This window comes from Geotrypetes seraphini, chromosome 1, assembly GCF_902459505.1.
Source record: "Geotrypetes seraphini chromosome 1, aGeoSer1.1, whole genome shotgun sequence".
Classification (NCBI taxonomy): domain Eukaryota; kingdom Metazoa; phylum Chordata; class Amphibia; order Gymnophiona; family Dermophiidae; genus Geotrypetes; species Geotrypetes seraphini.
The window spans coordinates 48,534,638-48,557,831 of NC_047084.1; the positions used below are offsets into that span (position 1 = coordinate 48,534,638).

At 44.8% G+C, this 23,194-nt stretch overlaps 4 non-coding genes across 4 annotated transcripts; all 4 read left to right on the plus strand.

Moving 5' to 3' along the window:
• The first annotated feature begins 14,975 nt into the window (after positions 1–14,975).
• On the plus strand, positions 14,976–15,047 carry TRNAE-UUC. Its single transcript has one exon. It is a non-coding gene; the product is annotated as a tRNA-Glu (tRNA).
• A 4,439-nt stretch (positions 15,048–19,486) lies between these two features.
• TRNAE-UUC lies at positions 19,487–19,558 on the plus strand. Its single transcript has one exon. It is a non-coding gene; the product is annotated as a tRNA-Glu (tRNA).
• Positions 19,559–20,050: 492 nt separating this feature from the next.
• TRNAE-UUC lies at positions 20,051–20,122 on the plus strand. The gene has a single exon. It is a non-coding gene; the product is annotated as a tRNA-Glu (tRNA).
• Positions 20,123–21,182: 1,060 nt separating this feature from the next.
• Positions 21,183–21,254, plus strand: TRNAE-UUC. Its single transcript has one exon. It is a non-coding gene; the product is annotated as a tRNA-Glu (tRNA).
• The last annotated feature ends 1,940 nt before the right edge of the window (positions 21,255–23,194 follow it).

Here is a 23,194-nt window from a genome sequence, read left to right on the forward strand (position 1 = left end):
ATATGTGTTACTGACTCACGTTGGGGGGATAAGTGTGCATTCTGGGGAGCGGTAGGGTGGAATATTGATACTGACTGGGCTTATAAACCAGAAAGTACTCTGAAAAAAGTGGACCAAAATGGTAAATCACTGCTTTCTTGTATGACCCTTCATAAGGTTGGAAACTGTTATAGGAAAAGCGTTCCTGCACAAATTATTAAGCTTTCTCTTACTCTTGACAACCCTAGACCTACTGATGAAGGTATGTACATTATGGACATGTGGTTTAAGGGTGGGTCTAGCTATCCGACCCATCAGTTTTTCTTACAGGATATATCTACCTCCTCTAATTTTACCTATCCCCTTTGTGCACTGTGGTGTTCTAAATACCTTTTGCTGCCTGGACAGAAAAAGCTTGATATTGCCATTACCATCTATAAGGGTAATTACACATGTCATGTTTCTAATCTGACACAGGGTAGTTTTGTAGGTAATTTACCCCCAGGTTATTGTTCTGTCTTGGCTCATAGGTATGCCCCATTGTTGCAGCATCAGATTTTCACCCTAGGTGATATTTACTGGCTCTATGGAGACTTTTGGCTCCCTGTTAAGCTATCCAGCCAGTGGATAGGCCACTAAGGTTACCTAAGGTTAGCTAAGGTTACCATGCTCCTGCATATTTTTTCTGAAAGGCATCCTTCCTATTCACATGGTTTTTCCTCTTTTCTGTCTCGACATAAATCTGATCTCCTTGGTTGTTTTGATTCACATGTATACATAGATGCTATAGGGGTCCCAAGAGGGGTCCCAGATGAATTTAAGGCCCGAGCTCAGGTTAAGGCTGGGTTTGAGTTCCTTATTCCCTTTGTTACTATTAATAAGAATGTTGATTGGATTAGTTAAATTTATGATAATCAGCAACACTTTGTGAACTACTCTAGGGACGCCTTGCAAGGTATTGCTGATCAATTAGGCTCCACTTCTCAGATGGTTTGCTGAGCTCAAATGTAACTCTGGTTTATCTAATTCTTGGGATCAGCACTTTAGTTGAATGCAGGGTTGGGTAAAAGACCTTTTTATTGTTACAATCTCTATTATTATCTGCACTCTTGTTTTGACTGCTCATGTACTGTGTTATTCGTATTACAGCTCCTAAAACCCCTCCTCGAGAGACATATCTAGAGTATCTCTCCCTCCAAGCTTATGCTGTGCATTTATGACGTCATTTTCATGACGTAAGAGGGGATTGAAGGGACACGTATCAGTATCATGTACTTTGGTAGTTTTCCTTAGGCTACGTGTTTAAAGCTGTAAATCCAGACTCTGTTTGCCTTCTCTTACTTAAATAGTACAAGGACATTTATGTTTGAAAAGATGTGTGTTATCTTGTTGTGAAGTGAATTCAATTGTTTTTATAAGCCGTATTTGCAAACAGCTTTAGATAAAGAGGCTCTGCTGGCCAAGGCTCTTCTGACCCTTTGGACTCCAGTCTTGAGATAGAAAAATGCTGATTTCTTTAAAGTTTCATGTGACCTGTGTCCATATATGGTTTGTGTTTACGTCACATGCTGACACATGCTGACAACACTGATTCATGTAAAATGATATAAAAGAGATGTAAAGCTAACAATAAAGCGAACATGTTTTGGAAGATGATTTCTGGTCTTTAAGATATGTCCCCAGTTGCACCTGACTTCCAAATGACAGAGACAGAGAAAGTATGGGGCAGGAATTGGGACCTAAATCCTTTTCATCATGCATAGTCATTGGGGAAATCCTGAAAACCCGAATGGATTCCGGTCCTTGAGGACCGGAGTTGTCCACCCCTGGTCTACAATGACACTTAGATCTCATCTTTGAGTGTCAACTCCTAAGATCCTAGAATCTGGTAATTATGATTTGGATTATTTTCCCAATGTGCATCACTTTACATTTGTCCACATTAAATTTCATCTGCTGTTTGGATGCCCATGATCATGTCACTCCTTTCCTTAAATTTCACCACTGGTTGATAATCCATACTTGTCTTCAAAACTCTCTGCACAGGCGTTCCAGATTACCTTTCTATTTTCGCTATTCCCTACTCCTTCACATGACATCATGAAGACTTCATATACCGAAACTCACTAACATCAACCTACAACCTAATCCAAGGAGATCTAAACCTACACCTTGAAGATCAATCATCTAAACAAGAAGATAACTTTCTTTTATTTCTTGATGCCTTATCATTCCAGATTTTAGACCCACAAACCACTCATGAGAAACTTGACATCGCAGCCTTTATGACCCATCAACCATCTCTATCAGAAATTCATACATCTAATGGAATATGGTCCCGATCCATCTGGTCAGACCACAACATATACTCCTTCAACATCAACTGGACCAAAAACAAAACCACACCAAAATCCAAAAAAGTAACCTACACCTCACGCATACACATCGAGCCAATCAAATTCTGGAATAAAATAGACAATACAATACAGGAATGCAACCCCAATGGTGCAAACTGAGCACTCACCAGAACCAGTAGACGATCATACCAATGGTTTGACAATGAACTACTCCTACTCAAAAGACAATGTATACGACTAGAAAGAAAATGGAGAAAAACTAACATAGAACATACAAAAACCGCCTGGAAAAAAACTAAACAAACAATACAAACTACAACTAAAGGATAAGAGAAAAAGCACACTAGACCAATATACTTTCATTCAATAGTTTTGGCTGTAACATGAGTGTTAAAGCCCATATCTGCACAGTCAGATCGTTTTCCTGAAAGCCTTGGTGACTTAAGCAAAGAGCAAGGAGAAGGATTTCACTAAGACATAAAAACAATGAAAGCCAGATATCAAGGAAGATGGAATGCACACATGATGGCAGATTATTGTTGGAATCTTATGCGGGATTGTCCTGGCAGATCCCATTCTCGGAAGTATTACAAAAGGAGCTTCTTGTGTGTCGATTGGAAAGTTTGTATCATAATTTGTGCTTTTGGTATGAAATAAGTAGATTTTTGTGTTGTACATTTTTGTTTTAATTTTTCAAATGTTTCCTTCATGCTTAAAAGATATTAATTTAATCACTACATTAAAATATCCTGATATTTTCATGGGTGAACAGAGTGAAAAGTGGTTTATGGCACATGTTCTGTATCTCAAAAACTAGAGCTAGTAGGAGAAAACTGGTGCCATTTTTGGAATCAGCAGGTCAAATATACCCAGAAACAGGTTTTAACATTTGAGGCACCAAAATGAGTGTTGGCCAATGTAATCAATTCCTAATCCACAACTGAACATTGGTTCCTGTCCCATGACTTTTTAATTTTTTCATGAGAAACTTTGTCAAAAGCTTTCTGAAAATCTAGATACATTTCTTCAACTGGTTCACCTTTATCCACATGTTTATTCATACTGTCAAAGAAATGAAGCAGCTTTGTAAGGCAAGACTTATTTTGGCTGTGAAAATTTTCATTTATTGAACCTCATTTATGTAACCATTATTCCAAACATAACATAACATAACATAAATTATGTCTGAATTGTCATGACATCAGAAGTACATATGGAGTAGTTGCAGGTGATGCTTGGGACAGTTCTGATTGTGTTAGTTCGGTTTTATGTGTTTTTTGAATAGAAGGGTTTTTATTTCTTGTTTGAAGGTTTTGTAGTCTGTGGTCGAGGTCAATAGATTGTAGAGTTGGGGGTCGAGTGTTGCAGCTCGAATGGCTAGGAGGTTGTCGAACTGTTTTTTTCTTTTGACGTTTTTGGTTGGAGGGTGTGTGAATGGTGCGTGAATTCTCCTATGTCTGGTTGAGGTGGATTGAATTATTTAGCTGAAGAAATTAGTTACCCCCCCCCATTCCACACACATTAATTCTCTTCAATTTTTGTTCCCATTATAAAAAACACTGATAAGTTCCCAGAAAAAAAATACATTAAAATAAGAAGTGAAAGCAAAGGCCCCTACAGATGAGAACATAACATAAAAATAGCCTAACTGGGTCAGACCAATGGTCCATCATGCCCAGTAGCCCATTCTCATGGTAGCCAATCCAGGTCACTAGTACCTGGTCAAAACCCAAAGAGTAGCAATATTCCATGCTATCGATCCAGGGCAAGCAGACACTTCCTCCATGTCTTAATAACAGACTATGGACTTTTCCTCCAGGAATTTGTCCAAATCTTTCTTAAAACCAGCTACGCTATCTGCTTTTACCATAACTTCTGGCTACTTCATTTTTAAGCTTAAATCTTTCCTTCCAAACAGAGACCTTGCTAGATGTCAAATATAGCACAAGGTAAATTCACACGGACTTAGCTGTGCAGGAAATGTGAATCTCCTCATACACCCACCATATAGTACAAAAATGTACAAAGGTCTGGTTTTTTCTTTCAATCACTAAATAGCCTAATGTCACACAAGCAGCGCTGTTACAAACATATTCTGAAGGTCAATGCTAAGGTTAACAAAGTTTCCTTCCTTGGACCACAAGGAGATACTGACAAACCACTGGAAGAGATCCCAAAACAACTACCCAGGAACAACACCCCAAGACCCACTTAGTGTATGAACCAGTTGAGTGGAGTGGACTAACTGGGGGGTAGAAATGGACCCAGAGTTTGCAGAATTTCCCAGACCACCTCTTCCTCTCAACACATTGACACGCTGCCACCACCACCACCACTAGGAACACCTCACCGGGTAGGCCAGCAATGCTTATAAACTTTATAAAACACATTATTATATTTTCTTATAAAGCACATATTTTAACTGAACTCTCTGACATCCTCAGCATTTCCATTCACAAAAATAGAAGGAAGAAAAGTTCCCATTTCCTGCTGTCTCATGTCCCCGGCCTATACAATATTTTTCTTCTGCAGACCCTTCAAAAGTCTGACCAAATCCTCGTTTCACTTGCATTATAAAGTACTGAGGATGCCATTTCTCCCCAATCCCAGGTCCTAAAGTCTAAGACAGTAGCACAAACTAGTGCTGCCCAATTCAGGAGAAAAAAAATTCGATTCGATTCAGCCTATTGAATTGGTTTTTCGATTCGATTTTCCTGCCCAATTGGGTGTTTTTTTCAAACATCCTGGTGGATTTATTTTATAGCTTTTTCACCCCCTTTGGCTTCTCCTAACCACATTGGCGCTGTGGTATAAATAAAATAAAGAAACAAAAAGGACTTTTCCTCTCTCTGTTAAATCCTAGCTCACGTTTGCGGTCTAACCCCAGCTCTGGCAGGATACACATTTCAAATCTGACATATTGAAATCACAAAACAGAAAATAAAATTAGTTTTTCTACCTTTTGTTGTCTGTTTATTTTTCAAATCTTGTTGGTCCAAGGCTCTGGTTGTCTTCTGATAACTTGCTTGCCAGGGTCTCCTTCTTTCTTCTTTCTGCATGCTAACCATCCATCTGCCATCTCTGTCCTCCCCTTCCGTTTCCCTTCTCACCCCAGGAGGTCTGGCATCTTTCTTTTTTTCATCTCCCTCCACAGATCCACCTTTTCTTAACTACCCTTTCATCCAGCATCTTTCCCTCCTTCCCCACCACCCCAGGGTCCACCATCTCTCTCTCTCTTTCTTTTCCCAACTACCCTCCTATCCAGTATCTCTATCCCCCCTCCACACCATCCTTTGTGTCCAACTACTCTCCCTTTCTGTTCCTTCCCTCCCTAAAACCCATGGTCCATCATCTCTCTCCCTCCCCTCTATTTTCAGACCCATTATTTCTTCCCACCCAAAGTCCGGCATATGCACGTCTCTTTGAACCCCCCTTCCCTCCGTGTACTTCTACACCAGGGTCCCCCTCCCCTGAGGGCCTGTACACCCCCTTAAAGGTCTGCATCCCACTCCTGAAGGCCTGTCCCCCCTTTGAAGGCCTGTCCCCCTTGAAGGCCTGTCCTCCCCTTGAAGGCCTGCCTGCCTGTCCCCCTTGAAGGCCTGTCCCCCCTTGAAGCTGCCTGCCTGTCCCCCTTGAAGGCCTGCTCCCCCCTTGAAGGCCTGCCTGCCTGTCCCCCCCCTTGAAGGCCTGTCTCCCCCCTGAAGGCCTGTCTCTCCCCTGAAGGCCTGCCTGCCTGTCCCACCCTGAAGGCCTGCTTCCCCACCCCACCCTAAAGAACAACTCGCTCCCCCCCCCCCCCGAAGGACCGCTCATCACCCTGGCCTCCCCGCACCATTTACCTAGAGAATCAGCCTGCAGCAAGATCACGATGCCAGCGATCTTTGCGCTGTTTCAGCGCTGTTTCCTCCGCTGCGGCCCCGCCCTTCCTCTGACATCATAAAACCCTAGAAGTGCATCCGTACTTAAAACTCTGTGCCTCTGTAGGACAGAAGGAGCCTGCAGCGGTTTCCCCTTCGCTCTCCCTCGGCGACGCTGCAACCCAGGAGCCCATGCGTTTCTCCCTCGGTGACTCTGTGAGCCCGGATCCAATGCAGTTTCCCCATCGCCCTCCCTCAGCAACGCTGCCCCCCTCCCATCCTCTCTCTGTCTGCCAAAAAAACCTGGGTGACACCTAAAGAAAAAATAAAAACAATTGCTAGCAGTAGGGGAAATGGACACTTCCAGTTGCGACAGGGGAGGGCAGGGCTTCTCCTTCCTCCCACCCAAGCAACAGCAAAAAACTCTTGATGCCCGCAGCTGTGACCCCCCAAAAGTAAATTCCCCTGGAGCAAGATTGGACACCCGAAAAAGGAGTGAGGGGAAGATCACTCCCAACTGTCCGAGGATCTAAGCAAAGGGCCAAGAAAGAGTTAAAAAAAAAAAAGAAAGGGAAAGAAGAAGAGATGTGAACAGAGGTGAGAGAAGCATTTGTGGGGCAGGTAGGAGAGAGAGAGAGTACACGGAAGTGGTGGGCCACCACCACTTGGTGAGTGAGGGCTAAAGGAGCCCTCCTTACCCCCACCCCAGAGAAAGTGAAAGCGCGGAGTGCAGAAATGCACACAAAGGCTCAGTTTGGCTCGCCATAGCCCAGCAATTCATGAGCTTCCTGCAGAGCAGCATCAGGCAGCGATCTAGCATCAAGGGTGAGTGAACGGGGTCCGGAGGGGAGACGACGCGTTTGTCCAGTGTGTAGCTGGGCAGGTGTGTGCGGGCAGCTGGCCACAGCTGGATTGAGGAAAGGGCAAGGGAGGGCAGCTTCAGTGAGGGTCTGGGCAGGGAGAGAAACAGAAAGAAAGAAAGACAGAAAGAAAGAAAGTGGGAGGGAGAGAGACAGAAAGAAATAAGATAGATGGGGCAGGAAGAGAGAGAAAAAGACAAAAAGATGGGGTAGGGAGAGGGAGAAAAAGAAAGATAGACGGGGCAGGGAGAGAGAGAAAAAGAAATAAATACAAACAGACATCTTTCTAGCATCCGTTAATGTAACGGGCTTAAACACTAGTTATTGTATAAAAAGGGCTCAGCTTCTGATTGGTATAAACAATTAAAATTAGGGGTCCTTTTACTAAGGCGTGCTGATCTTTAGCACATGCTTAATAGGTTATCGTGCCTTAGTAAAAGAATCCCTTAGTTAGCTATAAACATCCTACTGGATTGCAAAATCCTACTGGATTGAATATCATCCCAGTATGATATTCATATCATACTGGGAGTATGATATGAATATAAAGTAAGATGGTTCAATATGGAAGCAAGTTTGTTTATCAGTTACCAAATCTCTACATTCAGCAAGCATACAGCAAAGCAATCCACCTTTTTTTAAATGCATAAAGCATTATGTACACCAATGAAAAAGTCTAAAATAGACAAAAAATAATTCAATAAAATTGTTTAAATGGAAATGAAAATGAGTAAGAACTTGCTGTGCTTTTGCATACAAGACAGATTTCTATGATTCATTTTAGAATCCTTTTTCTTATAAGTATAGCATAAACTTTTTCATTTACAAAATGTCAGTGCTTGATAAAAGGTGAAGAGAAACTCTAATAAGCAACATTTTATTACTTTTATGTTTGCTTCTCCTTTCCAGCAGATTATTTTAAAAAAGATAAAAACAATTGCTGTCTCAGATAAGATCATACATCTTCCCAAGCTGACATGGAGAAATATTGATATAGAGAATAATGTTTTCATATGCTGGCAATCAAAAGAATGTTCAAGCTGCTTATGATTAGTTCAGATCCTATTAGGCTGATGAAACACCTTTTAAGAAAAGTCTCATCTGAAAAAGCCTCTATCACAGAAATGACTAGGATAATACATTGCTATTATTATAAGAAATATTTGCTGTTTGAATCTTTGGATAACTCATAAAGGATTATATATGCCTGCAAACATCCAGTTTGCACATATTTGAACAAAAAGCTTCTATTATGAAATGAAGAAAAACTAAGAGCATTATCTAAGGACACTAGAAAGGAAATTATTTTTTGTAGCTGAGTTTATGACACTGATTCTTACATGGATAGGCTGGCTAAGGCCTGGATTTAGATTAAGGCAACTACCTAGGTTGCCAAAGTTTGAAGATGTCAAACAGCTAGCCTGAAAAGGAAACTACTGTAATTCAGTTTGCTTTATGGTAGGGCATCCAATGCTGCTACACAAGGTTACCATTATGGCACTTTGCCTGAAGAAGTAAATGGTGAATCAAGGTAGCTATACATCTCTAGCCAGGATGACTGTCTGCTAGGCTACTGGACTCTTGTATTAATTGTTCAATTTGAATTGAGCATTGAGATAAAGCAGCAAATTTCTACTACACAATGACTCGGATTTGGACTTGGAGGATGAGATGTACAGCGTCAGCATCTATGAGACAGACTTGTTTTTTTCTGTTATATAGAATTTTCATGACCCCTTTCGTTTGCAAAAGTTAGATAGTTCTAAGTCTAATAGATTCTGGCACTGTCATCTTGACATGGGGATACTGGATCATATGCTATTCTATTGTCCCTTGATACTTAAATTTTGGAGATCCATATAGTCAAATCAATACAATATTGGAAGTCCCATTGTCATTGTCATATGATGTAGTGTTGTTTGGAACATTGTTAATGCCCAAGAGGCAATCAATGTAAATAAGAATAGATTACTTTTCATCATGACAGGAGTTTCTATGCAGCCAATCACGAAAAATTGGGATAACATAAATTATAGTTTTTGGTGGGAAACCTTATGCCAGATTTATAAGTTTGAACGTATGAATTCATTACAATTGGGACATTATAATAAATTCAAAGAGATTTGGGGCCCATTAACAAAATTTTGTAAGAATTGATCATTAGTATTTCCCTTTGATTTCTGAATGAGTGTTATACACATCCAGGAAGGGTGGGTGGGAGGGTGCGGGAGGGGGGTGTTATATTCTTATTATATCATTTGATTGTAATGAGTGCTGTTTATTGTACTAATTGTTTGTTAACCTGTTGCACTTTATGTTGGCTTTTAAAAATGAATAAAGATTTATAAAAAATATATATATATTGAATTGAGCCCTACATCATGGTCATTCACTTGCATAGTTAAAGCAAGTAATGACAATATACTGTATATATATTATGAGATCTCATTGTCTATTTTTTTCCATATGATACATGTAATGTGGTAGTTCCGCCAACATCATCATGCTCATCTGTCCTGGTACATCCTCCTTTAGTAGCTCCTTCTATAGAAAGTCATCTGGGTAGACAGGTATTTATCCTCCTGTAAGAGTGATTCTCTTTAGCCTTTCTTCATATGAGAGGAGTTCCATCTCCTTTATTATTTTGATCACTCTTCTTTGAACCTTTTCTAATTCCACTATATCCTTTTTGGGATATGGTGACCAGAATTGCATGCAATACTCAAGATGAAGTCATACCGTGGAGCAATACAGCCACATTATAATGTTCTTTGTTCTATTTTCCATCCATTTCTTAATAATTCCTCGCACCCTGTTTGTTTTTCTGCACTGGGCAGATTTCAGAATATTGTAATTTAAGAACATAAGAATTGCCACTGCTGGGTCAGACCAGTGGTCCATCATGCCCAGCAGTCCACTCCTGCGGCAGCCCTTAGATAAAAGACCAGAGCCCTAACTGAGTCTATAGCCTTACCTGCATACGTTCTGGTCTAGCAGGAACTTGTCTAACTTTGTCTTGAATCCCTGGAGGGTGCTTTCCCCTATGATAGCCTCTGGAAGAGCATTCCAGTTTTCCACCACTCTCTCCAAGTTTCAAAGTTGTGACAGGAAAACACCTGTCATGAGGAAAAACCCTGCTCTAAAATCCTCAATCTCTAAAGCTAAGCTAGTTCAGCAGCCAGAGAATAGGGTTTTAGGCAGAGTAAAACAAACAGGGTTAAAACAAAAGAGCCATCTACCAGGAAACCTAGTAGGGAGGGCTCTCAAACCACAGTCTAATTACCATTATTCCTTTCCCAAGAGCAGAGAAATTTCCCTTCAAAACCAAGCTGTGATACAGAGAATCAACCCAGAAGGGGGCGGGGATACACCTGGGAAGCTGCAAGCACCTAAGCCTTCAGACAGGAAGCAGAAGGGAAATAAATTAAACCCAGTTGAGGCTGGAAGAGAGATTCCAGCCCAGCACACAGCTCCACACAGGACATTCCCTCCACAGAGATAGAAAGGCAGCTCTTTGCCACCCAGAGAAGGACAAACAGAAATTCCCCAAGCAGCTAAGTACTGAGACCTTGCAGAGAGATTTGTAAGGGAAAGGCAAAGTTATGCTACCTAGGGGGGAAAGGGAAGCTTGGCAAGACAGCTCCTCTAACTCTCATGGAGGGGGAGGGGGAAATGTAAATGAAGAAGGTATGGACATAACTGATTATGAATGTGACTCCAGTAATTTGGGATGGGAGAGCCATACTAACACCCAGGAAGAATATAATGTGCCAGAGGAAAGTATGGAGCTTTAATGTAACTGCTTATCAGCACTGCTCATTCAAATGTTTCTCCAGCCCGAATATTAAATGAGCTGGGAGTGAGTGCGTGTGTGTGCTGGGTGAGGGCTGAAGAGTGCTGACAAGGAAAAGGGACTGAACAGAAGAACCAGGGAGACTGGCTGTTCACTGAATAAACCTCCAAAATACTGAAAGGAATCGACAAAATAGAGCAGGAAAAATTGTTATTTACAATGTCCAGTGAGGCACGGACTGAAGCTGAGAGGGGACAGGTCCAGGACAAATATCAGGAGTGGTGGACACCTGGAATGCTCTCCCAGAAAAGGTAATTGCGGAATCCACCGTTCTAGGATTTAAGGGTAAGCTAGATGTACATCTCCTTATGAGTGGCATAGAGTGATAGGGGGAAGGGTAAACTAGAAGCACATCTCCTTATGAGAAGCACAGAGTGATATGGGGACTAAAACTATGCCAGGGTACACCTGGCGGGGCCTCCGCATGTGCGGATCACCGGACTTGATGACCTAAGGTCTGATCCGGAGATGGTAATTCTTATGTTCTTATGTTCTCCAAATTGCCTTGAAGCAGAAAGGGGTCCCTGGAAACTCAGGTGGAGCATAAAGCTGTATGCTGTTTGTTTCCACCCCCACTGCTAGGCAAATCAGGAGAAGTCCCAAGAAATAAAGGCAGTGAAACTGAGAAGTTGGAAAGCCAATGAAAAGTGGGGGTGAGGGGGAGTTGTTTCTGCAATAACTGGTACCTAGCATATGTACCAGTTATTGCATTGAGGAAGTGGAGTAAGCAGGCACAGCGCTTCCAAAGTGGAGACCCAGCTACCTGGGGGTAGGGGTCCCAATACAAGCTGCACTATTATTTTGCTTTATTATTGTGCACAACTGAAGCCCTAAGAGAAATGAACTTTAAACTGAAGTGCAGCACAATGGAAATGATTGATTAACCCATGTGACAGTGAGAACTGAACTGTACCAGATTTATCACTGGGGTTTACCCCTGATATTTTAGGGGGTTTTCTTTGTGGACAAATAAATAGTAAACCTTATTTTGATCTGAATCCAAGAAACTCTGGGGCTCATCATAAAAAAAAAAAACCAAAAAACACACGTCTTAAAAGTGGCCTAAAAGGGTACTTGAACGATCAAAAAGCCTGATCGTCCAAGTACCAATAATCAAAGCTAGTTTTAGACGTTTATAAAACCAGCTTAGGCCTTTCCCCTGCCTCTAAATGCATAGAGCAAAAAAAGGCATTTTTAGAGGAGGGGAAAGGGCAGGCAGTGAGTGGGAGGTGGGCTGACCTAGACCTAGGCGTACAGCAGGTATAACCAAACGTTTTGACAGGTTGCCTAGTCAGCACTTATACGTTTTGATTTAGACCAAGTCAAAACAGGTATAAGTGCCGAAAAAGGGACTGCTGATCTGATGGAGGATGGCACGATCAGCTCAGCAGCTCAGCAACCTACCCACCTCCCACCGCAACCATCAGGGCAGGAGAGATGCCTCATCTCCCCTGCCGCAATAGCGATACCACCAAGTGCCGCCAAACGCGACACTTGGGATCGCTAAAGCGGCAGAAGAGATGACCCATCTCTCCTGCAGCGATCCACCCCTCCCCCAATCTGATCAGGCCAGAAGAGAGCCCAAGCCCCTCTGGCCCCGTCGACTATGATCTGGGCAAGAGGGAGGCCAAGCCCTCTTGTCCCACGGCACCCTGACGTTCCGCGATTGGATCGGGGCAAGAGGGAGCCCAAGCCCTCTTGCCCCGGCGATCCTCTAACCCTCCTCCCACCGATAACGATCAGGCTAGGAGGGAGCCCAAGCCCTCCTGGCCACGCAACCCCAGCCCCTACAAGATCGAGCAGGAGGGAGCCCAACCCCTCCTGCCCATGATAACTCCCTACCCCTCACCCCCACTAAAATATGGGCAGGAGGGATCCCAGGCCCTCCTGCCCTCAACGCACCCCCCTCCCATGCTCGCCCCCCCACACCCCTCGATCCCCCTCACCCCCAATCCTCCCCGTACCTTACGATCGTTAACTGGTCGGACGGGTGCCAAGCCCGCCCATCCGGCAGGCCAGCCATCCAGGAATGGCTGGCCTTAGGGCCTGATTGGCCCAGGCAGCTCAAATCACGTCTACAGGTGGGGCCTGAGGCGCCTGGGCCAACCAGAATCGGCCCAGTAGCCTTAGGTCCCTCCTGTAGGCGGGATTTGAGCCACCTGGGCCAATCAGGCCCTAAGGCCAGCCATTCCTGGGATGGGTGGCCTGCCGGACGGGCGGGCTTGGCACCTGTCCGTCTGGCCAATGATTGTAAGGTACGGGGGATTGAGGGTGGGGGGATCGAAGGGTCATCAGGGGGGTCTTGCGGGTCAACAGGGGGCCAATCGGGGGATTTGTGGGGAGTGGGCGTGGGAGTGGGATTCATCGAGGGCAGGAGGGCCTGGGAACCTTCCTGCCTGTATTTTACTGGGAGTGGGGGTTAGGGGGGTTCGCTTGGGCAGGATGGGTTGGGCTCCCTCCTGCCAGATTTTGTAGGGGGTGGGGTCACGTGGCCAAGAGGGCTTGGTCTCCCTCCTGGCCCGATCATTATCGGTGGGGGGAGGGTTAAAGAATCACCAGGGCAAGAGGGCTTGGGCTCCCTCATGCCCCAATCCAGTCGAGGAACATCGGAGTGTTGCGGGGCAAGAGGGCTTGGCCTCCCTCTTGCCCCGATCGTGTCGGGTAAGGTCGGGTTGTCGCCAGGGCAAGAGAGCTTGGGCTCCCTCTTGCCCCGATCATTGTCGACAGGGCCAGGAGGGCTTGGGCTCTCTCCTGGCCCGATCGTTGTAGGGGGGGTGGATTCTGTATCCGGTGTTGTTTTTGACAGGCACCGATTACAGAATCCAGCTTTTAGGCGAAGGACTGGCTCCTCCTTCGCCTAAAAGCTTTTGTTTTGGGCGTTTGGGAGTTAGGCTTTTTTTAGGTTGATTATATGTTGTTAGTGTAATCTGTCCCAAGTGGTCTCGTGTTTAGGATTCCTGGTTTTCAACCAGGTGACCTGGCTTCAACTCCTGGTATGGGAAAGATTTTTCTTCTCCTACTTACCAGTATTGTCTTACCTGGGGAAGACTCAGTTCCTTTTAGCAGAGGCTTTGGTTAATATGCATGTCTTTTTCTCTGCAATGACTTTTCAGGCATATACATTACAAGATGCATGCTAAGTTAAGCACCTGTGTTCCCCACTCAACTCCCCTGAGAACCTGAAGGCAGAGCAGATCTGCCTACCCTAGCCAGCCCTCTTGCTCATTCTCCTCATTGCTATAGCACAAAGGATGTCCGCCTGGCACGCAGGATTCTGGGTTTCCAGACGGGGCGAAACAAGCCCGTTTCTGAGCCTTCTCCCAAGATGGTGGTGCAAATAGGGACTTGCCCCTTTGATGCAACTGAGAAAAAGTAGGCCAGCAAGCAAAAACTCCCAGTAGTGCTCCAATAAATTCTCCATGCCCTGCCAGAAATCATCGTTTGAGTCCTAAAATGCACATATATGCATGCAATCCACATGATTTTCATGCATCTGTCCAATATGATCTAGTGGTTAGGATTCCTGGTTTTCGCTCGGGTTCAACTCCCGGTATGGGAAAGAATAATCTTTTCCTACTTACCAGTATTGTCTTACCTGGGGAAATCTCAGTTTCTTTTCGCACAGGCTTTGGTTAATATACGTGGCTTTCTCTCCTATCCCTGCAATGACCTTTCAGGAATATACATTACATGATGTATACTAAGTTAAGCAGCTATGTTCTCCACTCTGCTCACCTGAGAATCCAAAGGCAGAGGATAGCTATCTACCCTAGCCACCCTTGCAGACCTCCTGCTCATTCTCCTCATTACTATAGTGCAAAGGATCTCTGCCTGGCACGCAGGATTCTGGGATTCCAGATGGGGGCGAAACAATCCCTTTTCTGAGGCGTCTGCCAAGGTGGTGGTGCAAATAGGAACTTGCCCCTTAGATGCAACTAAGAAAAAGTAGGCCAACAAGCAAAGACTCCCAGTAGGACCCCAATAAATTCTCTATGCGCTGCCAGAAATCATCGTTTGAGTCCTCAAATACACATATATGCATGCAATCCACATGATTTTCATGCATTTATCCCATATGGTCTAGCGGTTAGGATTCCTGGTTTTCACCCAGGCGACCCGGGTTCAACTCCCGGTATGGGAAAGAATAATCCTTTCCTACTTACCAGTATTGTCTTACCTGGGGAAATCTCAGTTCATTTTAGCACAGGCTTTGGTTAATATACGTGGCTTTCTCTCCTATCCCAGCAATGACCTTTCAGGAATATACATTAAATGATGTATACTAAGTTAAGCAGCTATGTTCTCCACTCTGCTCACCTGAGAATCCAAAGGCAGAGGATAGCTGCCTACCCTAGCCACCCCTGCAGGCTTCCTGCTCATTCTCCTCATTACTATAGTGCAAAGGATCTCTGCCTGGAACGCAGGATTCTGGGATTCCAGATGGGGGTGAAACAATCCCTTTTCTGAGGCGTCTGCCAAGGTGATGGTGCAAATAGGAACTTGCCCCTTAGATGCAACTGAGAAAAAGTAGGCCAACAAGCAAAGACTCCCCGTAGGACCCCAATAAATTCTCTATGCGCCGCAAGAAATAATTGTTTGAGTCCTCAAATACACATATATGAATGCAATCCACATGCTTTTCCAGCCATCTGTCCAATATGGTCTAGCGGTTAGGATTCATGGCTTTCACCCAGGTGGCCTGGGTTCAACTCCTGGTATGGGGATGATTTTTTTTTTCTTACTTACCAGTATTGTCTTACCTTGGGAAGTCTCCCTTCCTTTTAGCACAGGCTTTGGTTAATATGCGTGTCTTTCCCTCTGCAATGACTTTTCAGGCATATATATTACAGGATGCATGCTAAGTTAAGGACATGTGTCACCCACTCCACTCTCTGAGAATCTGAAGTACAGAGGAGATCTGCCTACTCTAGCCAGCCCTCTTGCTCATTCTCCCCATTGCTATAGCACAAAGGATCTCTGCCTAGAACGCAGGATGCTAGGTTTCCAGATGGGGGCGAAACAATCCCTTTTCTGAGGCATCTGCCAAGATGGTGGTGCAAATAGGAACTTGCCCCTTAGATGCAACTGAGAAAAATAAGGCCAACAAGCAAAAACTCCCAGTAGGGCCCCAATAAATTCTCTATGCGCTGCCAGAAATCATCGTTTGAGTCCTCAAATACACATATATACATGAAATCCACATGCTTTTTCAGGCATCTGTCCCATATGGTCTAGCGGTTAGGATTCCTGGTTTTCATTCAACTCCCGGTATGGGAAAGAATAAATTTTCCTACTTACCAGTATTGTCTTACCTGAGGAAGTCTTAGTTCCTTTTAGCACGGGCTTTGGTTAATATACGTGTCTTTCTCTCTGCAATGACTTTTCAAGCATATACATTACAGGATGCATGCTGAGTTAAGGACAGGTGTCCCCCACTCCACTCTCTGAGAATCTGAAGTACAGAGGAGATCTGCCTACCCTTGCCAGCCCTCTTGCTCATTCTCCCCATTGCTATAGCACAAAGGATCTCTGCCTGGCACGCAGGATTCCGGGTTTCCACACTGGGGCATAAGAAGCCCTTTTGTGAGCCATCTACCAAGTTGGTGCAAATAGGAACTTGCCCCTGAGATGCAACTGAGAAGACAGTGGCCAGTAAGCAAAGATTCCCAATAGCGCCCCCAAATATTCTCCATGCCGTGCCAGAAATCATCGTTTGAGTACTAAAATACACATATATGTATGCAATCCAGATGCTTTCTCAGGCATCTGTCCCATATGGTATAGCGATTAGTATTCCTTGTTTTTCACCCAGGCGCCCTGGGTTCAATTCCCGGTATGGGAAAGATTTATGTTCTCCTCCTTATCAGTGCAGTCTTACCCTGCTGAAGTCTCAGCTCCTTTTAGCACAGGCTTTGGTTAATTTACTTGTCTTTCTCTCCTAGCCCTACAATGTCCTAACAAGCATATACATTACAGGATAAGTTAAGCAACTGTGTTCCCCACTCAACTCCCCTGAGAATCTGAAGGCAGAGCAGATCTGCCTACCCTAGCCAGCCCTCTTGCTCATTCTCCTCATTGCTATAGCACAAAGGATGTCCGCCTGGCACGCAGGATTCTGGGTTTCCAGACGGGGCGAAACAAGCCCGTTTCTGAGCTTTCTCCCAAGGTGCTGGTGCAAATAGGAACTTGCCCCTTTGATGCAACTGAGAAAAAGTAGGCTAGCAAGCAAAGACTCCCAGTAGTGCTCCAATAAATTCTCCATACCCTGCCAGAAATCATCGTTTGAGTCCTAAAATACACATATATGTATGCAATCCACATGCTTTCCATGCATCTGTCCCATATGGTCTAGCTGTTAGGATTCCTGGTTTTCACCAGGCGGACTGGGTTCAACTCCCGGTATGGGAAAGAATAATCCTTTCCTACTTACCAGTATTGTCTTACCTGGGGAAATCTCAGTTCCTTTTAGCACAGGCTTTGGTTAATATACGTGGCTTTCTCTGTTATCCCTGCAATGACCTTTCAGGAATATACATTACATGATGTATACTAAGTTAAGTTCACAATGGGTCTGTAATTTGATGTCAGGGTTATGGGTTCTTTGGTTTTTTTTACGATCGGAGTAATTAGGATCTGGCCTAGGTCCTCAGAGAAGGTGCCTGACTGTAGGAGGGAAGAGAGCCAAGTGTGTAACTTAGCTTTGAAGGTGACCGGGGCAACTTTCATTACATTTGGTGGGCAACAGTCTAGTTTGCAGTGAGAGTTGGCGTATTTTGAGTAAAACTTGCAGAATTATTGCCAGGTGGGGATGGTAAAATTGTTCCAGAACAGATCAGCCCTGGGTTCGTCATAGATCTGAGCAACTGGGTAGTATATATGGAAAAATTATGTTCTTACCTGTTAATTTTCTTTCCCTTAGACGCAGCAGATGAATCCAGAGACCAATGGGATAGCTCACATCTACCAGCAGGCGGAGATAGAGAAACTGATTAACAGGTGGTCCTATTGGCTGGCACTCAAGTTTCAAGTTAACGTTTGATGAATCGCTTATACAAATTTTCTAAGCAATGTACAATTTAAAAGCCACTAGATGGTGGTCTCACATACAATTGGACAAATCAATCACAAAACAAACTACATGGATCAGTTTACATTTTAGCAATTGAAATAAAGACAAACATGAATGAAGAGGAAAGGAGGGAAAAGTTACAATTTCATTTTCTGTTGGAATTTACATAATTTACATACTGTTTATCCAGTATAGCTCCTTGCCCAAGCATCCATAACCATCAATAGGCATAGCATGTAAAAAACTTCTTTCCCATAACAAATCTCAAAATGCAATAATACAGAAAACAACCTGCCATAATAACAAACTGCGAAAGTTGCAAAAGAAAAAACCGAGAGACAATATCCAGAAAGGGTGGGGCTCTGGATTCATCTGCTGCGTCTAAGGGAAAGAAAATTAACAGGTAAGAACATAATTTTTCCTTCCCTAGCAACAGCAGCAGATGAATCCAGAGACCAATGGGACAATCCTCAATCTGGGTGGGAAGCAAACGCCGCCTCCGCAACAACCGAAGCACAAAACGCCCCTACCGCATGCGCCCCCACATCCAAGCAGAAATGCGGAGAGAAAGCACTCTTGGAAGACCAATTAGCCGCGAGACAAATCTCCTCCAAATCCAAAGGCAGAGGATAGCTGCCTACCCTAGCCACCCCTGCAGGCCTCCTGCTCATTCTCCTCATTACTATAGTGCAAAGGATCTCTGCCTGGCACGCAGGATTCTGGGATTCCAGATGGGGGCGAAACAATCCCTTTTCTGAGGCGTCTGCCAAGGTGGTGGTGCAAATAGGAACTTGCCCCTTAGATGCAACTGAGAAAAAGTAGGCCAACAAGCAAAGACTCCCAGTAGGACCCCAATAAATTCTCTATGCGCCGCGAGAAATCATTGTTTGAGTCCTCAAATACACATATATGAATGCAATCCACATGCTTTTCCAGCCAGCTGTCCAATATGGTCTAGCGGTTAGGATTCATGGCTTTCACCCAGGTGGCCTGGGTTCAACTCCTGGTATGGGGATAATTTTTTTTTTCTTACTTACCAGTATTGTCTTACCTTGGGAAGTCTCCGTTCCTTTTAGCACAGGCTTTGTTTAATATGCGTGTCTTTCCCTCTGCAATGACTTTTCAGGCATATATATTACAGGATGCATGCTAAGTTAAAGACATGTGTCACCCACTCCACTCTCTGAGAATCTGAAGTACAGAGGAGATCTGCCTACTCTAGCCAGCCCTCTTGCTCATTCTCCCCATTGCTATAGCACAAAGGATCTCTGCCTAGAACGCAGGATGCTAGGTTTCCAGATGGGGGCGAAACAATCCCTTTTCTGAGGCATCTGCCAAGATGGTGGTGCAAATAGGAACTTGCCCCTTAGATGCAACTGAGAAAAATAAGGCCAACAAGCAAAAACTCCCAGTAGGGCCCCAATAAATTCTCTATGCGCTGCCAGAAATCATCGTTTGAGTCCTCAAATACACATATATACATGCAATCCACATGCTTTTTCAGGCATCTGTCCCATATGGTCTAGCGGTTAGGATTCCTGGTTTTCACCCAGGCGGCCCGGGTTCAACTCCCGGTATGGGAAAGATGAATCTTCTTCTATTTAACAGTATTGTCTTACCTCGGGAAGTCTCCGTTCCTTTTAGCACAGGCTTTGGTTAATTTACTTGTCTTTCTCTCCTAGCCCTACAAAGTCCTAAAAAGGATATACATTACAAGATAAGATAAGCAACTGTGTTCCCCACTCAACTCCCCTGAGAATCTGAAGGCAGAGCAGATCTGCCTACCCTAGCCAGCCCTCTTGCTCATTCTCCTCATTGCTATAGCACAAAGGATGTCCTCCTGGCACGCAGGATTCTGGGTTTCCAGACGGGGGCATAATAAGTCCTTTTGTGAGCCATCTGCCAAGTTGGTGCAAATAGGAACTTGCCCCTGAGATGCAACTGAGAAGACGATGGCCAGTAAGCAAAGATTCCCAATAGTGCCCCCAAATATTCTCCATGCCCTGTCAGAAATCATCATTTGAGTCCTAAAATACACATATATGCATGCAATCCACATGCTTTCCATGCATCTGTCCCATATGGTCTAGCGGTTAGGATTCCTGGTTTTCACCCAGGCGGCCTGGGTTCAACTCCCGGTATGGGAAAGAATAAATTTTCCTACTTACCAGTATTGTCTTACCTGAGGAAGTCTTAGTTCCTTTTAGCACGGGCTTTGGTTAATATACGTGTCTTTCTCTCTGCAATGACTTTTCAAGCATATACATTACAGGATGCATGCTGAGTTAAGGACAGGTGTCCCCCACTCCACTCTCTGAGAATCTGAAGTACAGAGGAGATCTGCCTACCCTTGCCAGCCCTCTTGCTCATTCTCCCCATTGCTATAGCACAAAGGATCTCTGCCTGGCACGCAGGATTCCGGGTTTCCACACTGGGGCATAAGAAGCCCTTTTGTGAGCCATCTGCCAAGTTGGTGCAAATAGGAACTTGCCCCTGAGATGCAACTGAGAAGACAGTGGCCAGTAAGCAAAGATTCCCAATAGCGCCCCCAAATATTCTCCATGCCGTGCCAGAAATCATCATTTGAGTACTAAAATACACATATATGTATGCAATCCAGATGCTTTCTCAGGCATCTGTCCCATATGGTATAGCGATTAGTATTCCTTGTTTTTCACCCAGGCGCCCTGGGTTCAATTCCCGGTATGGGAAAGATTTATGTTCTCCTCCTTATCAGTGCAGTCTTACCCTGCTGAAGTCTCAGTTCCTTTTAGCACAGGCTTTGGTTAATTTACTTGTCTTTCTCTCCTAGCCCTACAATGTCCTAACAAGCATATACATTACAGGATAAGTTAAGCAACTGTGTTCCCCACTCAACTCCCCTGAGAATCTGAAGGCAGAGCAGATCTGCCTACCCTAGCCAGCCCTCTTGCTCATTCTCCTCATTGCTATAGCACAAAGGATGTCCGCCTGGCACGCAGGATTCTGGGTTTCCAGACGGGGCGAAACAAGCCCGTTTCTGAGCTTTCTCCCAAGGTGGTGGTGCAAATAGGAACTTGCCCCTTTGATGCAACTGAGAAAAAGTAGGCTAGCAAGCAAAGACTCCCAGTAGTGCTCCAATAAATTCTCCATACCCTGCCAGAAATCATCGTTTGAGTCCTAAAATACACATATATGTATGCAATCCACATGCTTTCCATGCATCTGTCCCATATGGTCTAGCTGTTAGGATTCCTGGTTTTCACCCAGGCGGACTGGGTTCAACTCCCGGTATGGGAAAGAATAATCCTTTCCTACTTACCAGTATTGTCTTACCTGGGGAAATCTCAGTTCCTTTTAGCACAGGCTTTGGTTAATATACGTGGCTTTCTCTCCTATCCCTGCAATGACCTTTCAGGAATATACATTACATGATGTATACCAGGGGTGCCCACACTTTTTGGGCTTGTGAGCTACTTTTAAAATGACCAAGTCAAAATGATCTACCAACAATAAAATTAAAAAAAACCACAAAGCACACTGTACGCTGAGAAAGTGTTAATTATCATTCCTATTCCGGGGGGTTTTCAAAGAAGTCAAGGCAGATGACTTTATGCACTGTCACCTCAGTAACAACCATACAAAAATAGACAAATATATCCCCCCCCGCCCCCCCCCCACGTTTTTACTAAACCACAATAGCAGCTTTTAGCGCAGGGAGCTGCACTGAATTCCCAGCACTGCTCTCAACGCTCATAGGCTCCCTGCGCTAAAAACCGCTATTGCGGTTTAGTAAAAGGGGGCCATAGTGAAAAATATAGACAGAAGATATAAATTCAGACACATTTTGATCACTAAATTTAAAATAAAATAATTTTTCCTACCTTGTTGTCTGGTGTTCATGAGTCTCTGGTTGCACTTTCTTCTTATGACTGTGCATCCAATCTTTCTTCCCTTCTTTCAGCCTGTATGATTCCTCTCCTCCAGACCTCATTCCCTCCCCCAACTTTTTCTTCCTCTCTCCCTTCCCTTTCTTTCTCCCTGCCTCCCTTTTTTTTCTCTCTTCATGCCCCATTTCTTTTTTTCTGTTTCCCTTCTTTCCTTCTGTCTCCCTGCCCTCCCCCAAACCACTGCCGCTAGGCAGGGACAGGGCACAGGGAAGGCAGGCAGACCTAGTGACAGGCAGGCCCCATACCCCTCTCGTACACTAAACCATCCCCCTACATACCCCCAGTACCTTTTTTAATCATACCCCCTGTACTTTTTAAAATCCCTCCTTCCCTCCCTAGACGGCTAACCTGGTATTTTAAACATCTCCTCACCCTCAGTACCTTTTAAAATCCCTCCCTCCCTCCCTAGATGGCAATCCTGATATTTTAAACATCCCCTCACCCCCGGTACCTTGATGCAATCCTGGCGGTCCTGCGCTGCATCGGCAGCCTTCCCTGCTGGACAGCCGACCAAGTCTCCATCTGCATCGGCAGTAATAGGCAGGTGTGAGCCCCGAGCGCGTCTGCCTGGTCCTGCACCGCCGCTCGAATGGTGCAGTCAACTCCCGCGAGTATCGCAAGAACCAACAGCACCATTTGGGCAGCGGCACAGACTAGGCAGGCGCGAGCCCCGAGCGCGGATTGGGGGAAAGGAAGGGCAGGAGGACCCGGATCTGGCCGGCTGTGCACCCGGGGTGGACCGCCCCCCTCTTGGTACGCCACCGACCTTCACCCCGCCCTTCCAGCACTCTGATTGGCTGGCGTTCTTCAAGAGGCAGGCCAGTCAGGAGGAGAAAAAAGAGAAGGAAAGAAAGGAACCCGCTCTGCGATCGACTGGGGTCACCTGAGCGAGCGACCTGTCGATCGCGATCGACGTATTGGGCACCCCTGATGTATACTAAGTTAAGCAGCTATGTTCTCCACTCTGCTCACCTGAGAATCCAAAGGCAGAGGATAGCTGCCTACCCTAGCCACCCCTGCAGGCCTCCTGCTCATTCTCCTCATTACTATAGTGCAAAGGATCTCTGCCTGGCACGCAGGATTCTGGGATTCCAGATGGGGGCGAAACAATCCCTTTTCTGAGGCGTCTGCCAAGGTGGTGGTGCAAATAGGAACTTGCCCCTTAGATGCAACTGAGAAAAAGTAGGCCAACAAGCAAAGACTCCCAATAGGACCCCAATAAATTCTCTATGCGCCGCGAGAAATCATTGTTTGAGTCCTCAAATACACATATATGAATGCAATCCACAT